At 46.1% G+C, this 21,058-nt stretch overlaps 1 pseudogene across 1 annotated transcript; it reads left to right on the top strand.

The window, feature by feature from the left end:
• Nucleotides 1-12,032: 12,032 nt before the first annotated feature.
• Nucleotides 12,033-16,417, top strand: LOC311229582 (transportin-2-like; annotated as a pseudogene). Its single transcript has 3 exons — nt 12,033-12,122; nt 13,316-14,741; nt 15,971-16,417. The product of its transcript is annotated as a transportin-2-like (transcript).
• The last annotated feature ends 4,641 nt before the right edge of the window (nt 16,418-21,058 follow it).

Raw genomic sequence — 21,058 nt, 5'->3', positions numbered from 1 at the left:
CTTTTAAATGTTTTCGGAACAGCCCATGTATTTGCAGTTGTAAAGTCAATCCAAATCACTGAATGTGACACATCCCCCGAAAGTACTCAACGCCTCTACTGTGTTTAACTATGAATGAATACAACACTGTTACCATCTTTAGATAATAAAGTACTTAACCCCTACTGTCTTTAACTATGAATGAACACAACAATCTAACTTACCATCTTTAGATATTAAAGTACTCAACCTCTACTGTCTTTAACTATGAATGAACACAATACTCTAACTTACCATCTTTAGATAAAAAAATCTGAACAGGAAAAGATTGTCCCTCTGGAAATGTAAAACGGAACTACAGTATGGTTATTCGTTGGGGGTATTCGATTATTATGACCAGGACTTTCCCTCCCATCTGAACTCATCATGGAGTTCCAAATCATTCACATTTCAATTTCATGTTGAAAGAGCACACATTTTGTATCATTATTAATTCATGAATACAAATCTAAGTGTGTTATTGTTTGTGGTATAGCCTTGCATTTGAGGATTTTACTTCAGAGATTATGGTTGGAGTATCATTATATCAGATTCACCCTGCTGTTGATTACTTACTGTACAGATGGAAATGTTATTTTGTTCTAAATGAACCCACACGTTTAAACCTGGGCCCCTGGGCTCCAAACTAGAAGCACCATATACAGTATAAACCACAGTGAATCACTATAGAAAGTGTGATAAATTGACATCTGTTTTTCTTTGAAAACATTTGATAAGATCATATGGACATGGTAATAGAAGAACTGGTTAAGGGATCCCTTTTTTAAATGCTTTTGGTGAATATTTACAAGATTTACAGACAAAAAAAATCCGGGAGGTTTTAATATCAATTCTATACAATTTGCTATACAAATAAAGTGTATTATTATTATTGCATTTAATTTTTTTATTATTTTTTAAACAAACATATAAACAAACATGACAACACACGATAAGATACACAAGCATTAGTTGACAGTGCACATCCAATGAAATCACATTTTAGTTAATTGTCATATATAGGATATACCCTTAATACCTGTTATCTAAAAACCTACACACATATGCTCCAGCTCGTACCCCCCCCTCCCGGACCCCCCATTGGATAATCCATCCATTTTCCCTCGCTCCAAACCAGACATTACCATTATATGCTAGCTTTTATTTTCTCCACCACTTCTAACCACAATGTCATTTTGGATTCATTGAGACCCAAAATTCTTGCTGTAGATATTTCTTGATAGATCACATCGAGATATGTAATAATCCAGACCTTTCGGCAAATTTTTTCCGGTTGGAACCATTGTGATGCTATCAGCTTTTTAGCCACTGTGATACCCGATAAAACCAATCTCTTTAGCTGTGGATGTACTGCACACTCAAAAAAATCATTCAGCAGTAATACAGAGGGGTGTACAGGTATATTCCAAGTTACGAGATTTGATAATTGCTGGGTCACCTCTTTCCAGAATATCTTAACTGGTGGGCAGTCCCAGTACATGTGCATAAATGTCCCCTCGTCCCCATTTGTACATAAAGAGCATTTGGAGTCTTGTATAAGACCCATTTTTTTCAGTCTTATAGGGGTCAAGTATGTCCTGTGAATATAGTTAAGATTGATTTGTTGATGGTCCGGGTTCCTTGATGTGAGTCGAACATTTGCCCAGGCTTCTTGCCAATCAAAATCACTTTCCAGGTCTGGTATATCCCTCCTCCAGACGGAGTCTAGGTGGAGGGTTTCATATGAGGACGTTAGTAATTGATGATAAAAATCTGAAACAAAACCTCTTGATGTCTCTCTTTCATAGAAGAATTTGTGGTATCTGTGGTGTTCAATTGGTTTCGTTAATGGAACACCTTGAGTCTTCAAACATAACAATAACTGTAAGTAAAAAAGATGTGTGGACTTGGTGAGATTACATTTCTTCTGTATTTCTTCATAACTACAGAAACCCTGTTTGTTAAAAACATCCCCTAATGAGTGTATGCCTTGCTTTTCCCATATAGGGAATCTTATAGGTCGTTTTCCAATCAAGAGTGCATTATTATTGAATAAGGGAGTATGATTGTGCCATTTATGTGGGTTAGGATATTTTTCCGGATCGCATGAGTAATTACGGGGCCAAATTTCCGTTCACAATGCTTGATTGGTAGTTTAGTGTATGCTATGTCCTTCAGTCTATGTGGGGCTACTAATTTTCTCCAGGATACTAATGCTTGGGGATCAAACCATGTTGTCAATGGTCTTAATGTGTACGCCTTAAAATAGTGGAAAAAATCTGGAAATGCCATGCCACCGTCTGCTTTATTTCTCTGTGCGGTGGATCTTTTTATACGTGGTGGTTTGTTATTCCAAATAAATTTGTATGTGGAGGAGTGTAATCTTTTCCAGTAACCCTCTGGAGGGGGTAACGGTAGCATTGAACTGAAGAAGTTGATTCTAGGTAGTACGTCCATCTTAACTATTGATATCCGTGCCTGTACTGAGTTTTTAAGTTTTGCCCACCTATCAAGGTCGTCTTTGATTTTGTTTTGGATTTTTGTGTAATTGTGCTTCACCGTTTGTCTTATGGTGGGGAATATTTCCACTCCCAAGCATCTAAAATGTTTTACCATAGGTATCTTTCCTGGGAGGGTTATATCTTTTTTTGCAGGGGTGTTAAGTGGAAGGAAAGCCGACTTCGGCCAATTTATCTTGAATCCCGATAAATCTCCAAAGTTCTCAATCAACTTGAGCAGATGAGGCAGTGTGGTGTTGGGGTTTTGCATGAACAGTATTACGTTGTCCGCATATAAACAAATTTTATGTTGTGTGCCCTTGATTACGATTGGTTGTATGGATTGGGATTGTCTTATATATTGTGCTAAAGGTTCTAATGATAGATCGAATAGTCCGGGACTAAGAGGGCAACCCTGTCTAGCTGAGCGTGATACCGGAAATATTCCGGAGGTGATAAATACCTGTAGTAATCATGGCCGATGGGTCTTTGTATACTACTTTAATCATATCAATGAAACCTTTACCTAACCCCATCTTCTCTAATACTGCCCATAGATATGACCATTCCAGCCTGTCAAAAGCTTTCATTGCATCCAGGGACAGCATCGCCTTAGGTATGGTGTCGTCCTTGTCGGCATCTAGTACGTGCAGTATTCGTCTTATGTTATCAGTGATCAGGCGGCCTCTTATGAAGCCAGTTTGGTCCGGATGAACTAAAGACGTCATATGCTTTTGTAATCTGATGGCTAACAGTTTGATATCGGTTCCGAGGAGGCTTAAGGGTCTGTAACTACCGCACTCGGTGGGGTCTTTGTCTTTTTTGAGAAGGACTGTTATGAGTGCAATATTGTCGTTTTTATGGAAGTTCCCCTCCTTGACTGAGTATAAGATCATATTTAGTAATAAGGGTCCAATTATGTCCCAACAAGAAAGGTACATTTCTGGTGGGATACCGTCTCTTCCAGGAGCCTTACCACTTTGCATTTCGGATATGGCCTTCTTGAGTTCCTCTAGTGTGATCGGTGTTTCTAACTGTTTAGCGTCAGCCTCTGAAAGTTTAGGGAGAATAATTTGATTAAGATATGTGTCCATTTTGTTTTGATCGAAGGTCGTTTCTGATTTATATAAGTCGGAGTAGAATTCTTTGAATGTATCGTTTATTTTTTCAGGGTCTGTTTCAAGTACTTGTTGTGCTCTAATGGTAGTTATATCTGCAAATTTTGCATTAATTCTTAATCGCATGGCTAATAGGTGACTAGGTTTAGAACCTTGGGAGTACTGCTGTTGTCTTGTGCTACGTATTTGTATTTCCGATTGTTGTCTGTATATGGCATTGATCTCTTTTTTTAGTACCTTAACTTGATTTTCTAGTCGAGTTGAGTTGTTGTATTTTAAAGAATTAAATAACATTGAGTAAAGCGTTTCCAGTTCAGCCAGTTTTGTCCATGGATTCTTGCGCATTTTGGAGGAATAGCTATCAGTGAAATCCTTGATCATTCCCTTTACCGACATCCATATTATTCTGGGGTCTTGCACCGAGTTTGCATTCTCCCGTAGGAATACTATAAGAGCTTCTTTGAGTTGTGTAATGAATTCCTTGTTATTAAGCAGCATCGAGTTAAATCGCCATCTTGGGGCTCGGGAAGATAGTATACCAAATGTTCCTTTTAGGAGTAAATAACAGTGATCTGATAGTGCATTGGGTATCATTTCCACTTCATAGTTATCAAATAGTCTCGGGGATGCAAAGACATAATCTATTCTGGATAATGTGTTATGTCTCGCAGATCGACAAGAGTACTTTCGGGTCGTGGGATTAAGTGATCGCCATAAGTCATTTACACCTGTAATCTTCGACCAATCCTTTAATGCATTAGATGAATTATTTTGTTCGCTGGAAAAGGCGAGGTACGATTTGTCCATCCTTGGATTCCAAATGGCATTAAAATCCGCACCTATTATAAATGAGTAATCGGGAAGGTCTAACATTGCTTTGGTTAGTGTAGTGAAGAAACCCTCTTCGTACAAATTTGGGGCATATACCGCTGCCAACGCTATTTTCCTGTTCTTGTGTACAATCATAGCTATAGTTATACGACCATCTGCATCAGACCATACTCCCTTTAATTCAATATTCAACTTACATCTAACGACTATGGCTACACCTCGAGTTCTCGTACCAAAAGAAGAGTGACTAATATTATGATATGTGTTGTCCGCTAACGTATCTATGTCTTTCTCTAGAATGTGCGTTTCACTTAGCAGAGCAACGTCCACCTGTTCTTTTTTCATCAGTGTGAGCACGCTTTTGCGTTTGTGTTGGTTATTTATTCCCCCAGTGTTCCAGATCATTATATTCAAACTAGCCATAATCTATACATGTTGTGTAGTTATTGGTAATGCTTCTGGAGTGCGAGGCAACAATAGATATACATCCAACTAGTGAGGTCCCGTTGAGAGCCGAGCTTAAAAACATACATATATACAAATAAAAATCCCCTTTCCCCCCCTCCCATCGAGAGTCGTACAGGATTGTGTCCCATAGACACATCCTACACTTATGACTCCCTCCCTTAGGCCACCGGATTACCCAAATTGAGTTTTGTAATCCTATTCTTCCTATGCTAATTGCCATAGGATCTAAAACTTTCATTCTAATTCGATAGAATGTCGCTTTTGGTCTTGCGCCTTCCCATTAATGTACTAACAATAGTTTGAAAAATGAAAAATATACCTTCATTAATATATTCATTTGAACCTTCTACTAACTTATGTAGGAAACATCAGAAAAAAGGAAAAGAGTGGAGATAAATACTAACACCTTAAAATGAGAAAAAATAACAATGAAAGATAAAAAATAAAAAAAGGAGTGAGAACTAAAACAAAACTCATCAGAGAAAAACAGATGGAATAAAATTGAGTAAAGAGAAAAAAGAGAAAAACAGAGACTTTTGGAGCTACATTGTGCAAATCTCTAAATCAGTGGAGTAATTATTTAAAATATTAGAATAACCTTGTTGTGCTTATACATTTAGATGTGGCTAATGTCTTTTTATTTTAAATTTTTTTTAAAGCCTTATTAAAGCCTTATTAAACTTCAGTCCTTGAATCCTATGCTTATTCACACCGGATGTAAGTGTTAAATTTACAGGCCTTCGTTGAAGGGGTGCATTATATTCTAGAAGGTTGTAGAATACTGGTAAATATGTAAACACTGCTGTATGATCCAGAATGATCTTCCTACCCAGGGGTCATGACCTTCTAGTATTTTCCGGGATATTCCTTTGTGTCCCTGAGCAGTCAAGAGAGGAGCCCAGAATGTTCCAGAATATTCATAATGTCAATGTTGGATTATTGTCTCCACAGAGAACAGAAGACTGTAAATATAATGCCTTACGAGTAGGGATGTCCGATATTATCGGCCGACCGATATTATCGGCCGATATCGGCAGTAAAATGTGATATCGGAAAATATCGATATCGGTAAAAAAAACAAAAAAAACAATAACAATTTTTTTTTTTTTTTTTTTTTTTTTACATTTATTTAACCTTTATTTACCCAGGCAAGCAAGTAAGAACCAATTCTTATTTTATTTATTGTCAAAAGTATGCATGTTGGTTTAATTCAACAACAAGAGATATGTAATGTTAATTTTTACTTTTTTAATTATCATATTTTGCACAGATAATGCTTACATTTAGAAAGCCTTTTGAATGCATCCAGTGAAATTATTAGTTACCTGAAATTATTCAGTTTTTTTGGGGGGAAACCCTGCATATATCGGTATCGGTTGATATCGGTATCGGTATCGGTATCGAAATTAAGAGTTGGACAATATCGGAATATCGGTATCGGTAAAAAAGCCAATATCGAGCATCCCTACTTACGAGCCATATTAAACATCTTGTGCCTTATTGTTGCCAGCGTGCATATCATCTGTTACTTTTGTTGAGCCGTGGAAAAGTCATTCTAATAAAATTACTAAAATACAAAGAAATAGAGAGATGAGTAAGCTTATCTGATTCGAGCCAGTGTTGCGTCCTGCCCGGGGGGACCTGATCCATGTAGCTTCATGTAATCTTCGGCGGCTTTAGGCGTGCGTATTACCTATCTAATGCCGTCTTTTCCCATGATCGATAATAGTGCCGGGTAGTTAAGAATTGGCCTGTGACCACTCTTGAACATTCTCTGCATCACATCCTTGTAGGGGAAACGCTGAGCGATGGCCTCCTTACATAGATCTTCATAGATAGCTATTGAATTTTCACCATATTTCAGTTTCCCCCTTTGATTGCGCGCTGCTCTAATGATGGCGTCTCTTATTACCGTCTTACGCAGAGTAACAATGATAACTCTCGGACCGTTACCTCTTTGGCCTCGTGTACCGACTCTGTAACATTGGTCCACTGTCGGCGCTGTGGGAAGGTTGTTATTACCTAAAATATCTACTAACACTGTTGGAAAGCTGTCGTCTGTGCATTTGACTGATTCATCCAGTCCCACGATGCGGATATTATTTCGCCTGTAGTAACGTTGGGTCTCGAGCTGCCTCTCCATTGCTTTCTCTTCGACTTCCTGTATTTTCTTCCGACATTCCTCCTGCACCTGTTTTATCTCCGCCGATAATTCTGTTAATCCATCGTTGAGGTTCTTCTCGTTCACTTGGACCCTCTGTGTCATTTCTATCACCGTATTCTCCACTGCCGTGATTCGCCCGGCCTGTACAACGGCTGCTTCCATAACCAGTTCGAATTTAGCATCGATGTGTGCTTTGAATTCCTCGATAGCGACCATCTGTTCCTTCATCAGGATAGTCAGAGAGTTGAAGTCGGGATGTGAAATTGCACTGCTTGTGTCAGATGATGTTGTGGGTACAATGATGGACCCGATGAGTTTGTTGGAGATTATCTTCTCAAATTCCCCTGCTTTATCTTTTACGGTATTTTTACACGTCGTTACCGTTGTGTCGTCAACTGCTGTCTCCCTCTCGGGGCCAGTCGTCGTTGGTCCCGGTATATTCTCTACTATAGTCCCCCCATCAGGGCTAGTCTCCAATGGTACCGCTGCTGCTTCAGCTGTGCCCTTCGAACGTGTCAAAATCGGCGCCGTTGGAGGGTTTTTCTTTCCACTCTTTTTCTTATCATTAGTATCCATGTTGAGTCTTTCTGTCTTTTGATATAGTTAGTAGAAGGTCTTATCAATACATACGATGTGGTTTAATCTCTTTTGGTATTGTTCAAATAAGGATTTTAAACTAAATTAACGTTGACGGGATCGGAGCTATAACCAAACGCGTATCGCTTCACATTGCGTTCAAACCGGATCTTTTTTATGTATTATTATTATTAAGGCTTTTTTCATCTACCTCCCGCCCTGGGACAGGCCCTAAATATTTTTTGTACCGTCTCAGACACCGTTTTTTCTATTGCCTCTGGGAATAGAATAGAATAGGAATAGAATAGAAATACTTTGTTCATCCCGAGGGAAATTTGGCCATCGACATACTCTTTAAAAGGATCATGACGACATTGTGAGAAATGCGCTTACCGTCTTCTCAGACAAGAAGATAATTTTTTATCAAGAGCTAGGCTAGAAGATCCATATCCGCTTCCATTCATTTGTGCTAAGGTAGGCTAGCTTGTAGCTGGATAGCTTTTTACTGAACGCATAATGTTGGCATGTTCCTTTAGCTCCAAGCTCTGACTGCACTCCAGAACATCCTGCGGTAACGTACAGGTATGTGTTGTATAAATGGGGGACTATATGAAAAGACCATCGTCCCTTGCTCTGTAAAGGGGCCGACAAACTGAATCGTCCTTAAAGGAACACGCCAACATTTTGGGAAATTAGCTTACCGTCTTCTCCAGAGAGAGACAAGAAGATAGATACCAGTTTCCTATCTGTGCATTCAGTAGAAAGCTATCTGGCTGCATGTTAGCCAAGCTTAGCACAATGAATGGAAGTGGACATGGCAGGCATTGTCCAACTAACACCTCTCCCGAAGGCTAACCGGCCATGTCCGCTTCCATTCATTGTGCTAAGCTAGGCTAACATGCAGCCAGATAGCTTTCTAATGAACGCACAGAGAGAAAACTGGTATCTATCTTCTTGTCTCTCTCTGTAGAAGAGGGTAAGCTAATTTCCCAAAATATTGGTGTGCTCTTTTAACTCTTTCATATCTCCCACAAAAACAGCAAAAAATTTGGTTACAGCAAGAAATTCAGTGAATGAGGTGTAGAATGCGTGCACAGTCTAGTTGAGTAATTTTTTTTTTTTTATTGGTCTTTTTCCCCCTCCATTTTCCTCCGATTTTCTCCCATCCCAATGTTAGTCGTATGCCAATTCCCAGTCCCTTCCTGGTCGCTGCGCACTTACCCCCCACAGTCAGATCATCTGGGAGAGTGGAGGCTACCACGTGCTTCCTCCGACACACGTCCAGCCAATCACCGCTTCTTTTCACCTGGCAGCGCGGATTCTCATCGAGAGGGCGTAGCGTGTGGGAGGACCACACTATCCCCCTCAAGTCCTATCCGCGCTTAGCAGGCGCCCCGACCGAACTGTAGGAGTCGCTGTTTACAACGACCCGGACCCACCCCGCCAGCTTCTCCCACCCTCTAATACAGCCAATTGTATTAGTGCAGACGGCCAGCCAAGCTGGTGACAACCCCGGAGCTGTGAGCTGGATTCGAACAGGCGAATCCAGCTCACAGCTCCGGGGTTGGTGACGAACGCAATCTCCGCTCGGCCACCTAACCGCGTAGTTGAGCCATTTTAATGACATCACCGCCAGGCTGCTCTTTGGATAATGAGCTGGGATTCCTGCTGATTGGCTAATCTCTCCGAGTGGATATTGTGTGGAGAGGAATTAATGAGTCATGACAGAGAATAAACACTCTGGGGCTACACAGTTCTCTTGACGCTCTGAGAGGAAAACATGTTTGGTTACACAGTGTTCACTGTCAGTCTAAATGGAGTCGGTAAAGCCAAAATGGAAATAGTATGGGAAGTAAGCCTACTGCTACCTATTGCACTGTAAAATAAAGGTGATTACTTTTATTTTTTCCATAATGACTTCAGTTAATAAAGATGCTCCAAGAATGATGACCATAATCATTTCATCATATCAGCAGTCATTCTGAGATTTTGTATAAAAGTATTCTGTACTTCTGTATGAAAACTATTAAAGAAACTTGAGAACTTGATTAAGGTTTACCCATTCCTTATTTCCACCTAGAATGATTAGATTTGATTACATTTATTGTCATTGCACACGTACAAGTACAGAGTACAACGAAATGAAGTAAGGTCGAAATGAACAAAAGGAATCACCAGAAGAGGGTGGGTCGGTGTTACCATGGAAATGTTTGACAATGCGGTTAACCCTTTCACTGCCACACGACAGAAGGTTAACCCTTTACTATCACACAACCGACTGTCGTGTGGCAGTGAAAGGGTTAACCTTCTGTGTATTGTCGCAGTGAAAAGGGTTAACCGTTTGGTAGTGCGGCAGTGAAAGGGTTAAGGTCATTAGGGTCGTCTCCTTGTGCCGACTAACTTCTGTGAGAACGTCGGGCTTGTGACCGATCTTCTCATGATTCTAGATTTCCACCAATGCATCGTTCAAACATAAGGCAGCCGTGTGTCCGTGACATGTTGTGCTGTGTCTACGCGCATGACCCTCACCAGCACCACCACCTATTTAACAGATATAGACATGCATGTCTGATAACAAATAGAGTAGATGGAGAAGAAAAGAAAGATACCTTCTTACCTTCTTGCCATGGGTGACTCCCATGTTCTGACCAAGTGATTGCAAATCCTTTTTTTCCTGACTGGAGCCTCTCGTTTCAACAGTTTCGAGGTTGATCTGTACCCCCACAAATAGGACTGTGAGAGAGAAAGAGAGAGAGAGATGGAGAGAGAGAGAGAAAGAGAAATAGAGAGTTCTGCTCTCTCAGGCCAATGCTGATGCTCCTTCTAGCACATGGATATCAGGAACTAGTACAGCACCCAGCCGACTGCAGGACAAGCCAAGATAGGGACGCATTGTAGAGCGAGAGCATAGGTTGTGGGAGAGGTGTCCGCAAAAGAAAATAACAGTGATGGAGGAGAGCCAGGAGGGGAAAGAAATTGTTAGATTAAAAGACTTTCCCAGTGAAAGCATGCGAGAACCAAGCGAGAGGAGTGCAAGTCGGTTGGAGAAAGAGAGAATAATATCACATCACGACCTGGCCACCTGTTCCTGAGTCCCAAACGGTTCCCCCCCTCTTGCCTGCAGCTTAAGGGGACCCGGGGACGGATTAGACTAATTGAACCTGATGGAGTGGTTTTCCCCAACAGCGAGTTAGGAGTTAGTGTGTCTCCCCACCCAGCACTAACGGAGACGGGTCTGCTGGGCGGGCTTTCCTTCTCTGTCTCAGTACAGTCCACAGAGGTGTCTGGTGGAGATATAGCCATCTATAATAACCACACTCCGTTGATAATGTGGGGGTTATTAGTAATAATAGTGTGATATTATTACACTTTTTATTACACCTTACTCCTAGAACCCACCTCACCCCTGCCCACTTTGACTACCTAGTGAAGGATGTCAAGGTTTTTTCAATGTATATATTGGGGGAGATGACAGCATCTAAAGGGGCCAGGTCAGAGAGGTAGATGTGCATGGGGGTGGAGGCGGTCGGAGAGAGATGCAATGCATTTAGCAGCAGACTAAGATAGAGCCCAGGGCAGGGCATGCCAAGGTCGCCATCAGCACATAACAACTGATAAGAACAGCAGCAGGCAGAATGGTCAGAGAGAGTTTGACATCAATGAAACAGACGTTTTTAATGTGTGTGAAGGGGTGAACAGCAGTTGCCATGACAGCGCGTCACATGGCCACAAGAAGAGGGGCGGGGCCTGTCATTGCTATGCCGAGATGATAATGATGATGATGAATATTGTAAATGTGAGTTTCCTTCCGCGTGTGAGTTAGATCTAGACACGAAGCTGACGCGAGCGGACGTGGATCAGAGACTTTTCATCCCTCCCTCACCCTCGCCGGTGGGGGAGGGGAGATGACACATCATCATTAGCTTCGGCTAATGGGAAAAGGGTTTTGGCTAACGACAAGGCCTCAGCCACCATTGGACTAAACAGCAGAAGATGATAGAATAATGAATTTAGTGTTCCATCAAAGACTTTTCAAGGACAATACGAAATGGGTAACATCTGAGGCTTTTGTTTATGTAATAAACAACGATTCCAAGAAAGGTACTACGCAGCCCAGTGTTGAATTCTTATGCTTACGGATTGCATTAAAGGGGGATGACAACGATTGTACAGCCAGTATGAGAAGACAGAGAGAAATAAACACAACGCAGAAACTACACAACGACAACGATGCAGAGGAGATACTGGCTGATTGATCCAAATCTAACAGTTGGTGCTGTTGACAGCCGGATATTGCTTGCTTTGAAGTTGCTTTGAAGTAAGAGACTATGTGCAGTGCCAAGGCGTGTGGGGGTAGCCATGGACGCAAGCCAAGCCAGCGAGCGGGCCAAGCAAGGCCGGGGGGGGGCCAGTGCCATGGACCAACAACCGACGGTGAAAAGGGAAAAAGTGAGTCTCTCAACAACTTCACAAGCCAATAAAAAATGAACAAATAGTGCATCCGTAAACATAATTAACACACACCTGGGCCAGCTGTAATGTGAAGACAAACAGAGATATGAATGAGTGATCTGGCGGGAGGGAGTGCTGTGTATTACAGAGAGAGGCAGGGCTGCACGGTTTTGGTTTGGGAGAGCAGCAGCGGCAGAGAGGTTTTATCTAAAAAGATAGTATGACAGACACCATGACTTGGGAAAGCAAAACAAAAGCCAGAGGGTAAAAGTGTATTGAGGAAGACGGAGAAGGGATGCTAAACGAGACAAAAAAAAAGAAAAATACTGTCAGGACACGGTGATAGTCTAGAGACGGCTCTCCTTAAAATGGCGCTGTGGTCTCAGAGAGGACCAGAACTGTCCTGACAGGAGAGATAAGGGCCTGATAAGGTTTACCTTAAAGTGCGTAATATGTTATCGGGCAGGAGTGGTTAAAAATGAATTTTCTGTCCGAGATAGCATCCCCTTTTTAGGTAGATAGGACGACGGAGCGGAGCTTTAGTGTCTTATCTATAGATGGAATGACAACAAAATCAGAGAGACAAGATGGCCGCAAGAAGGGATTTTCCACGAGGAGGCTGACACCAGATAAGAAAGAACTAGAGATAGGGGGGGACACGTCAGCTAAATTACTCTAGACTGAGTTGGCCGCCAACTAGGGGTGGGAGTGGGGTAATGCAGGGATTCCATAGGTCTCTAGTGGCGGTGTGGGGAAGTGATTCCAGTTAGGACACTGGAACCAGTAGGAGGGGGGAATATTATTATTATTAGAATAATAATAGTGATTCCAGTTAGAAGAGTTTAATTTAATTAAAGAAAGATTCAAATTACCAGTGATTCCAGTTAGAAGAGTTTAATTTGATTAAAATTACCACCTGCTCCTTCTCACACCAGGTAGGGCCAGAGTTTTCAGAGTACACGGTCACCAGAAAGAACTAGCATGCGCGATCGCGCTGGGGGCCAAGCTGGGACGAAGATAAAGGGTGCGGAAGTGGGTATCGGTAGCTGCTGGTGTCGCGACGGAAGACGACAAACAGGGAACCGCCCTGTAGGACAGAGGTGGTGTTGAGAAGGTGGTAGGCTAATATAGTGGGAGCGCTATGGGCTGTAGGACACTCACACCGTCGAACAGCTTGTGTCAGGGAACAGTACATGCTGCAGCGGACCCAGGACCCTGGCGAGAATGTGGCTCTGGAGGCCTGTGAGTTCTGGCTGACCCTGGCAGAGCAGCCCATCTGTAATGAGGTGTTGTCCGGACACCTGGTGCAACTCACTCCTATCCTGGTGAATGGGATGAAGTATTCTGAGATCGACATCATACTCCTCAAGGGTGATGTGGAGGAGGACGAGGCGGTGCCGGACAGCGAGCATGACATCAAGCCTCGCTTCCACAAGTCGCGCACGGTCACCCTCCAACTTGAACTTGAACTTGAGGGAGGGGAGGGCGAGGAGGGAGAGGACATCGACGACGACGATGACGACACGCTGTCCGACTGGAACCTGCGGAAGCGTTCGGCCGCGGCTCTGGATGTGCTGGCCAACGTGTTTTGAGACGACCTGCTGCCCCACCTCCTGCCCCTGCTCAAAGGCCTGCTCTTCCACCCAGACTGGGTCATCAAGGAGTCAGGCATCCTGGTGCTGGGGGCCATCGCTGAAGGCTGTATGCAGGGCATGGTGCCCTACCTGCCTGAGCTCATCCCCCACCTCATCCAGTGTCTGTGTGACAAGAAGGCCCTGGTGCGCTCCATCGCCTGCTGGACGCTGAGCCGCTATGCCCACTGGGTGGTCGGCCAGCCCCCCGACTCCCACCTCAAGCCCCTCATGACGGAGCTGCTCAAGAGGGTCCAGGAAGCTGCCTGCAGTGCGTTTGCCACCCTGGAGGAGGAGGAGTGTACAGAGCTGGTTCCCTACCTGAGCTTCCTCCTGGACACGCTGGTCTTTGCCTTTGGGAAGTACCAGCACAAGAACCTGCTCATCCTGTACGACGCCATAGGAACCCTGGTTGACTTGGTGGGACACCACCTCAACCAGCCTGAGTACATCCAGAAGCTGATGCCTCCCCTCATCGCCAAGTGGAACGAGTTGAAGGATGAAGACAAGGATCTCTTCCCACTGCTGGAGTGTCTGTTGTCAGTAGCTACAGCCCTGCAGAGTGGCTTCTTGCCCTACTGTGAGCCAGTCTACCAGCGCTGTGTCACCCTGGTCCAAAAGACACTGGCCCAGGCCATGACGTACAACCAGCACCCAGACCAGTATGAGGCCCCTGACAAGGACTTTATGATCGTGGCTCTGGACCTGCTGAGTGGCCTGGCTGAGGGTCTGGGAGGCAGCATGGAGCAGCTGGTGGCACGCTCCAACATCATGACCCTGCTCTTCCAGTGCATGCAGGACAGTATGCCTGAGGTGAGACAAAGCTCCTTCGCTCTGCTGGGTGACCTCACCAAGGCCTGCTTCCCCCACGTCAAGCCTTGCATCGCTGAGTTCATGCCCATCCTGGGACTCAACCTGAACCCAGAGTTCATCTCGGTCTGCAACAACGCCACCTGGGCCATCGAAGAGATCTCCATGCAGATGGGTGCAGAGATGCAGCCATAGACGCCTGCGCAATAGAGCAGACGATGCACGTGCTCCAGGACTATTGAACTTGGGGGAGCAAGGATATGATCTTGCTCCACAACTTTTTGATCATATGAAAAATATGATATACCCCCCCCCCCAATATATAAATCTAAGCATAACTACGTAATTTCAATCAAATTAATAATACGCAATGACACTTAATTTCCAAAGATTGCGAACCCCCCCCCCCCCCCCCCCCCCTGCCCCATTATGGTTTGATCCAGTTCCTCCCATCTCCAGCGCGTAGACCTTGGCTCACTGCCTCACAGCGCTGCAGTCTGGCTGCAGGCAGGAGTCAGTGTAAATATCAAAGCCCACAGAGTGTGTCATAATATTGGTGGCAGGCAGGCTTTTCCAGTAAGTTGTTCAAATAAAAGGATTATGTTAGACATAAGTTACTATTGAGTGGTAGTAGAACTTCTACGGTTCTACCACGCAATACATAAAAGTGTTTCACGGTCCAGAATTGCAATCTGGTCATACGGTTTCCTCGAATAAATAATAATAACGTTTCCCTCTCTGGTTTGGTTGGCGTTAGCTTTAGTGCTAGCCGCTAGCTAACGTTATCTAGATATGTGGTGTGAGCTCAGCTGGATGACGTTGACTTCATTTCCAAACGTTAACGCTATCGCTATCTATATGGCAGACGAGCAGGGCCGGATTAACGACGGCCGCGGCCCGTGGGCCTATAGTGACGAGGGGCCTCCATTTTTTTTTTTTACTTTTTTTTTTTTTTTTTTTTTGATCGATGTCATGATTGTGCACTGCAGACTCAGGGAGGAGGCAGAGAAGGAGAGAAAGAGACACAAGATTTACAGGTAATGGAAATATATCTTTTTTCTCTTTCTTATTAAAAACTTGGCCTATTTGAAAGGAGATTGATTTAATAAAAATGAATGAGCGAAAAATCAATATACAGTGTATATACAGTATAATATATTATTATTATAGTAATTGGCTATCATACTGCAATATAAACTGAGTTTTATAGTGAAAAGAGCAGCTTTATTGGTCAAGATTGAAGGCTCTATATTGCAGGAAATTGCACGTACAGGTTCATTACATTTAAAAAAAAGTCTGCCATGGAGGGGGTCCGGCCAAACCATCCCTTGCCTGTAAAAAAAAAAGAAAATTATAAAAATAATATTCTTGCACCCCCACTTTCAACTATAACTAGGCGGCCATGGATGCAGCCGTACGTGGGCCTGGTCCTCCCACCCCTGGTGGAGATCATAAACAGACCCAACACCCCCAAGACCCTGCTGGAGAACACAGCCATTACGATCGGCAGGCTGAGTTACGTCTGTCCTCAGGAGGTTGCGCCACAGCTTCAGCAGTTCATCAGGCCATGGTGTACATCGTTGAGGAATATACGAGATAATGAGGAGAAGGACTGCATTCCATGGAATCTGCATGATGATCGGAGTCAACCCTGGGGGAGTGGTGCAGGACTTTATCTTCTTCTGCGATGCTGTGGCTTCCTGGGTCAATCCCAAGGATGACCTAGGAGACATGTTTTATAAGATCCTACATGGCTTCAAGGACCAGGTAGGGGAGGAGAACTGGCAGCAGTTCTCTGAGCAGTTCCCCCCTCTGCTGAAGGAGCGCCTGTCGGCCTGCTACGGCGTCTAGCCCTCCCTGCCTCTGGTTCCACACGGGACACAGGCCTGTTAATCTATGGGGAGGGTGTTATGTTGGAAGAATCAGACAACACGTAGTTTCAGCATGTCGGTGTTTACTCAACTCAAGACACATGCAATGTAACGTACACCAGAACATCAACGTCAACGTCACGTTCGGCCATATGCCGTAACGTCAAACTCAACAGAATAACACGACACTGTCGCAATAGTTAGAACACTAGTTAAAGTGCTGGCACTCGCTAGAGTACCAGACGTAACATTTCCCCCCCCTTCACTCAACCTAGGAGTGATACTCAGTCTCAAAGTCATTCAGGTGTGCAGGCCTGTTGCGCGCTCGGAGTGGGCGGGGCCCGGGCACTGCAACAGCCAACGGCGGAGGTCCCGCAGCCTCAGGCTGAGCCGCGGGTGCTGGGGCTGCAACATCATCAAATTGTCTGTCCTGCAGAGCTATAGCCGCGGGTGCTGGGGCTGCAACGTCATTGAATCGTCTGTCCTGCAGAGCTACAGCCGCGGGCACACCCTGTCCCGGGGCAGCGGGAGCCTGCACCCTGCGCAGTCGGCCAGCATGCCAACGCGTCCCATCAGCCAGCCTGAATGAGGCCGGGCCAAGCTGCTGTCTGACCTGGACCGGGTCAGACCAGAATGACCGGAGCTTGTTGTCCCGGTGGGGTCGCCGAATCCTGACCCAGTCTGAGACGGCGATGGTAGGTGGTCTCGCATGTCGGGTCCTGTCGAAGCGGTCCTTCATCCGGCGCTGGCGTGCGTTGACTGTGGCTTGAAGCGGGTGGGCTGGAGCCTGAGCCGGAGTAGGGCGCAGCCTGTCCAGGGGCAGCTGAAACTCGCGCCCTAGCATGAGGGAGGCTGGGGAGACGCCTGTGGTGGCATGTTGAGTGGCCCTGTAGTGCAGGAGCGTCTGTTGGAGACCGTTGATGAATGTGCACCCTTGTGCCAGGTGGGCCCTGATGCCATTCTTCAGGGATTGGTTCAGCCGTTCCACCCCCCCGTTCGCAGCCGGGTTGTAGAACGACGTGCGGATATGACGTATCCCCTTACCCCCCAGGTAGGAGGCCAGTTCGTGGGAGATCATTTGGGGCCCATTGTCTGTCGTGATCCTCTTGGGCAGGCCCCAGCGTGTGAACAGGGACTCGAGAATCTCAATCAGCACCCCGGCTGTGACCGAGCCCACGGGCGCCACCTCAGGCCACTTGGAGTGGAGGTCGTAGATCACAACGAGGAAACGCTGGTGATGCGGTACCCCGTGCAGTTCACCACAGACGTCGAGCTGCAGGTGCTCCCAGGGTTGGGACGGCCAGTCCAATGGCTGCATGGGTGGGGGCGGGGCTGGGGCCCTGGTCTTCCCGCTCAGAAGACAGGCAGTACAGTCCTTGACCAGGGTCTCGATTTCCCTGTCGATGCCTGGCCACCACACCAAGTCACGACACCGCTGTTTGAGCCTGACTATGCCCAAGTGGCCCTCGTGCGCCATAGCAAGGACACGCGCCCGAAGGACACTCGGGACCACAGTACAGAGCCCACGAGCGACGCAGGAGTCGTTCCAGCATGACAACTCGTCCCGGAGTCTGCTATAGGGAAGCAGCTCGTCAGGTGTCCTCGCCGGCCAACCCTGCCTGATGTAGGTTGAGAGCGCAGAGAGGACAGGGTCAGCAGACGAGGCGTCCTGGAGCTCCTGCAGCGACACTGTCTCTTGGAGGGGAGTGTGGAGGAGCTGGACCAGGTCATGCTCAGCCTGATCCCGATCGGGAGTCGAGGGCGGGGCCGTGGGGGAACTGGGGATGGCGCGTGACAGTAGGTCAGCTACTACGTTGTCCCGGCCCGGCGTGAATTGCAAACCGAAGTTGTACTGCTGCAGGCGGTCAGCCCAGCGGTGGAGGCGGAGCGGTTTGTGGCCAGTGCCTGACGTGGCGAGGAGGGTAGTGAGAGCCTGGTGGTCCGTCCTAAGCGTGAATGAACGGCCGTAGAGGTACATATGCCAGCGCTCACATGCCCAGATGCAGGCCAGGGCCTCTCGCTCCCCCACTGAGTACCTCTGTTCTGTGGGGCTAAGGGCCCGTGAAGCGAAAGCGACCGGCCTCTCCACACCCCCGTGCAGCTGTGACAGTACCGCGCCCACGGCTGCGGCGGAGGACGATCGGCAGGCTGAGTTACGTCTGTCCTCAGGAGGTTGCGCCACAGCTTCAGCAGTTCATCAGGCCATGGTGTACATCGTTGAGGAATATACGAGATAATGAGGAGAAGGACTGCATTCCATGGAATCTGCATGATGATCGGAGTCAACCCTGGGGGAGTGGTGCAGGACTTTATCTTCTTCTGCGATGCTGTGGCTTCCTGGGTCAATCCCAAGGATGACCTAGGAGACATGTTTTATAAGATCCTACATGGCTTCAAGGACCAGGTAGGGGAGGAGAACTGGCAGCAGTTCTCTGAGCAGTTCCCCCCTCTGCTGAAGGAGCGCCTGTCGGCCTGCTACGGCGTCTAGCCCTCCCTGCCTCTGGTTCCACACGGGACACAGGCCTGTTAATCTATGGGGAGGGTTACTGGGGGAACTCATCCATCTGTGTAATTGCACTGCCCTGACCGCGGGGAGAGAGACTGCGAGAGGAGGAGAAGAGGAGGAGGAGGGAGGTAGGAAGGAAGGAAGGAAGGAAGGAAGGAAGGAAGGAAGGAAGGAAGGAGGGAGGGAGGGAGGGAGGGAGGGAGGGAGGGAGGGAGGGAGGGAGGGAGAGACGCGACTGGCCTGACGCCTCCACTCTGCCGACGGCCCGCCCCCTTTCCTCCGTGCCCGGTGTGTCTCTGAGGGTGGGTGGGTAAACTGGGGATATATGCATACCTTTTGGATCAAACGCCTAACTAAATCCAACACTCAATAAAGACTTTCGCCAACGACACCGCAGGGATTCTTGAAAGGGGAGGGTGAGTGGCAATGGGTAGAAGGCTGGCTTCAACCCCCTCCAATGCCCCTGTTTTTGATAATTATATTAAGATAGGGGGGGGAGAGATAGGTTTATATATATTTAAATAAATAAAGGAATTATCCGAACTAGCCTAGGGAGCCACAGTTTAAAATGACCACGACGCACATAATACGTAGACTGGCACACCTGTATAGACGTGTGTTTTTAGACGGCCAGGTAGCTGTCTTGAGCGAGGGGGGTCCTGTGCACAGGCACACGCATCCATATACAATAGGAAATTAATTGCTAACCTGTACGACTGTGGGTGGGATGGATGTAGCGCTAATCTTACTAGCCACCTCGAGGCTAGATGAGGGTAAACCTTAAAACAGAAAGCATGAGATGCTTTTACTATGTAAAAACACGGCAGAAGCGTCGTGAAGAGGTGGGGTTGCATCTTCTCCTGTCTGGCTATCCGTGCTGTCCACATTGAGGTGGCATCGTCGTTGGACACCGACTCATTCATTGACGCTCTCCGTCGCTTCCTCGCGAGAAGAGGCCAGGTGAAAATCCTCCGTTCAGACACGGGACTAACTTCGTTGAAGCGGAGCGTGAGCTAAGAAGAGCTATGGAACAATGGAATAGCTCCAAGATCGAAAACACTCTACGACAGAGGGGAATCCAATGGATTTTCAACCCACCTACCGGTTCTCACCATGGCGGAGTGTGGGAGCGGATGATCAGGTCTGTCAGGAAGATTCTCAGCACCACCTTAAAGCTCCAGACTCTGGATGAAGAAGGCCTACACACCGTCTTGTGTGAGGCAGAAGCCATCATTAACAGTCGACCGATAACCAAGGCTTCTAGTGATCCGGACGACCTGGAAGCGCTTACCCCCAACCAGGGCCGCCTGGGAGAAATGCGAGGCCCTGTGCGAGATTTAACGCGAGCCCCCCCCCCCCCCCCCCCCCAAAAGGTTAAAAAAATATATACATATATATATATATATATTTTTTTTTTTTTTTTTTTATACAGTCAACATATTCTTAAATAATAACGCTGCCCGAGGCGGGGCATGATACAGTCAACATATAGCAAAAGAGAGAGCGAGAGAGAGCTCCCGTTCTACAGTCAATATACAGTGTACAGAGAGAGAGAGAGAGAGAGAGACACATTGGAAAGAAATTGAAATGCTATTTGGCCCTAAACAGAGAGTACACAGTGGCAGAATACCTGAGCACTGTGACTGAAGATCCTTGAGCACAGCCTAGCCATCGAGAAAGGCCGCCATAGGCAGACTGTGTGTGTTAGAAAGAGAGAGAGAGAGAGAGAGAACATGTGTGTTTGTCATGTGTGTGTGTGTTAGAGAGAGACTAGAGCATGTATGAGAGATCCAAAAGGACAAAGATCAACACTTAAATCCAACAAGAAGAGGGTCTATACCAGAGAAACCAAAGCAGCAAGGAGCCAATGGCCGACATCAGCTAAATAGGCTAGCCAGGTACTGTGACACCAGGCCACACACAGCTTTGGCCAACGGCCCAACGCTACCCAAGCTACACAAGTGACCAAGACATTCACACACAGCACATGTCGTATCTCCAAATGTTGTGAAGTAGCATATGTTTTGCCTGGAAAAAAACATCGTTATTAACAAAACATTCGGGAGGGGAAGGAAGGAAGAGTGGGGTAATGTCATGACATTTTCATTAATCTTA

Source organism: Notolepis coatsorum (assembly GCF_963971535.1).
Source record: "Notolepis coatsorum genome assembly, chromosome: 6".
Classification (NCBI taxonomy): domain Eukaryota; kingdom Metazoa; phylum Chordata; class Actinopteri; order Aulopiformes; family Paralepididae; genus Notolepis; species Notolepis coatsorum.
Note: the sequence above shows the minus strand (reverse complement) of the source record. Positions and strands in the feature narration are given on the sequence as shown.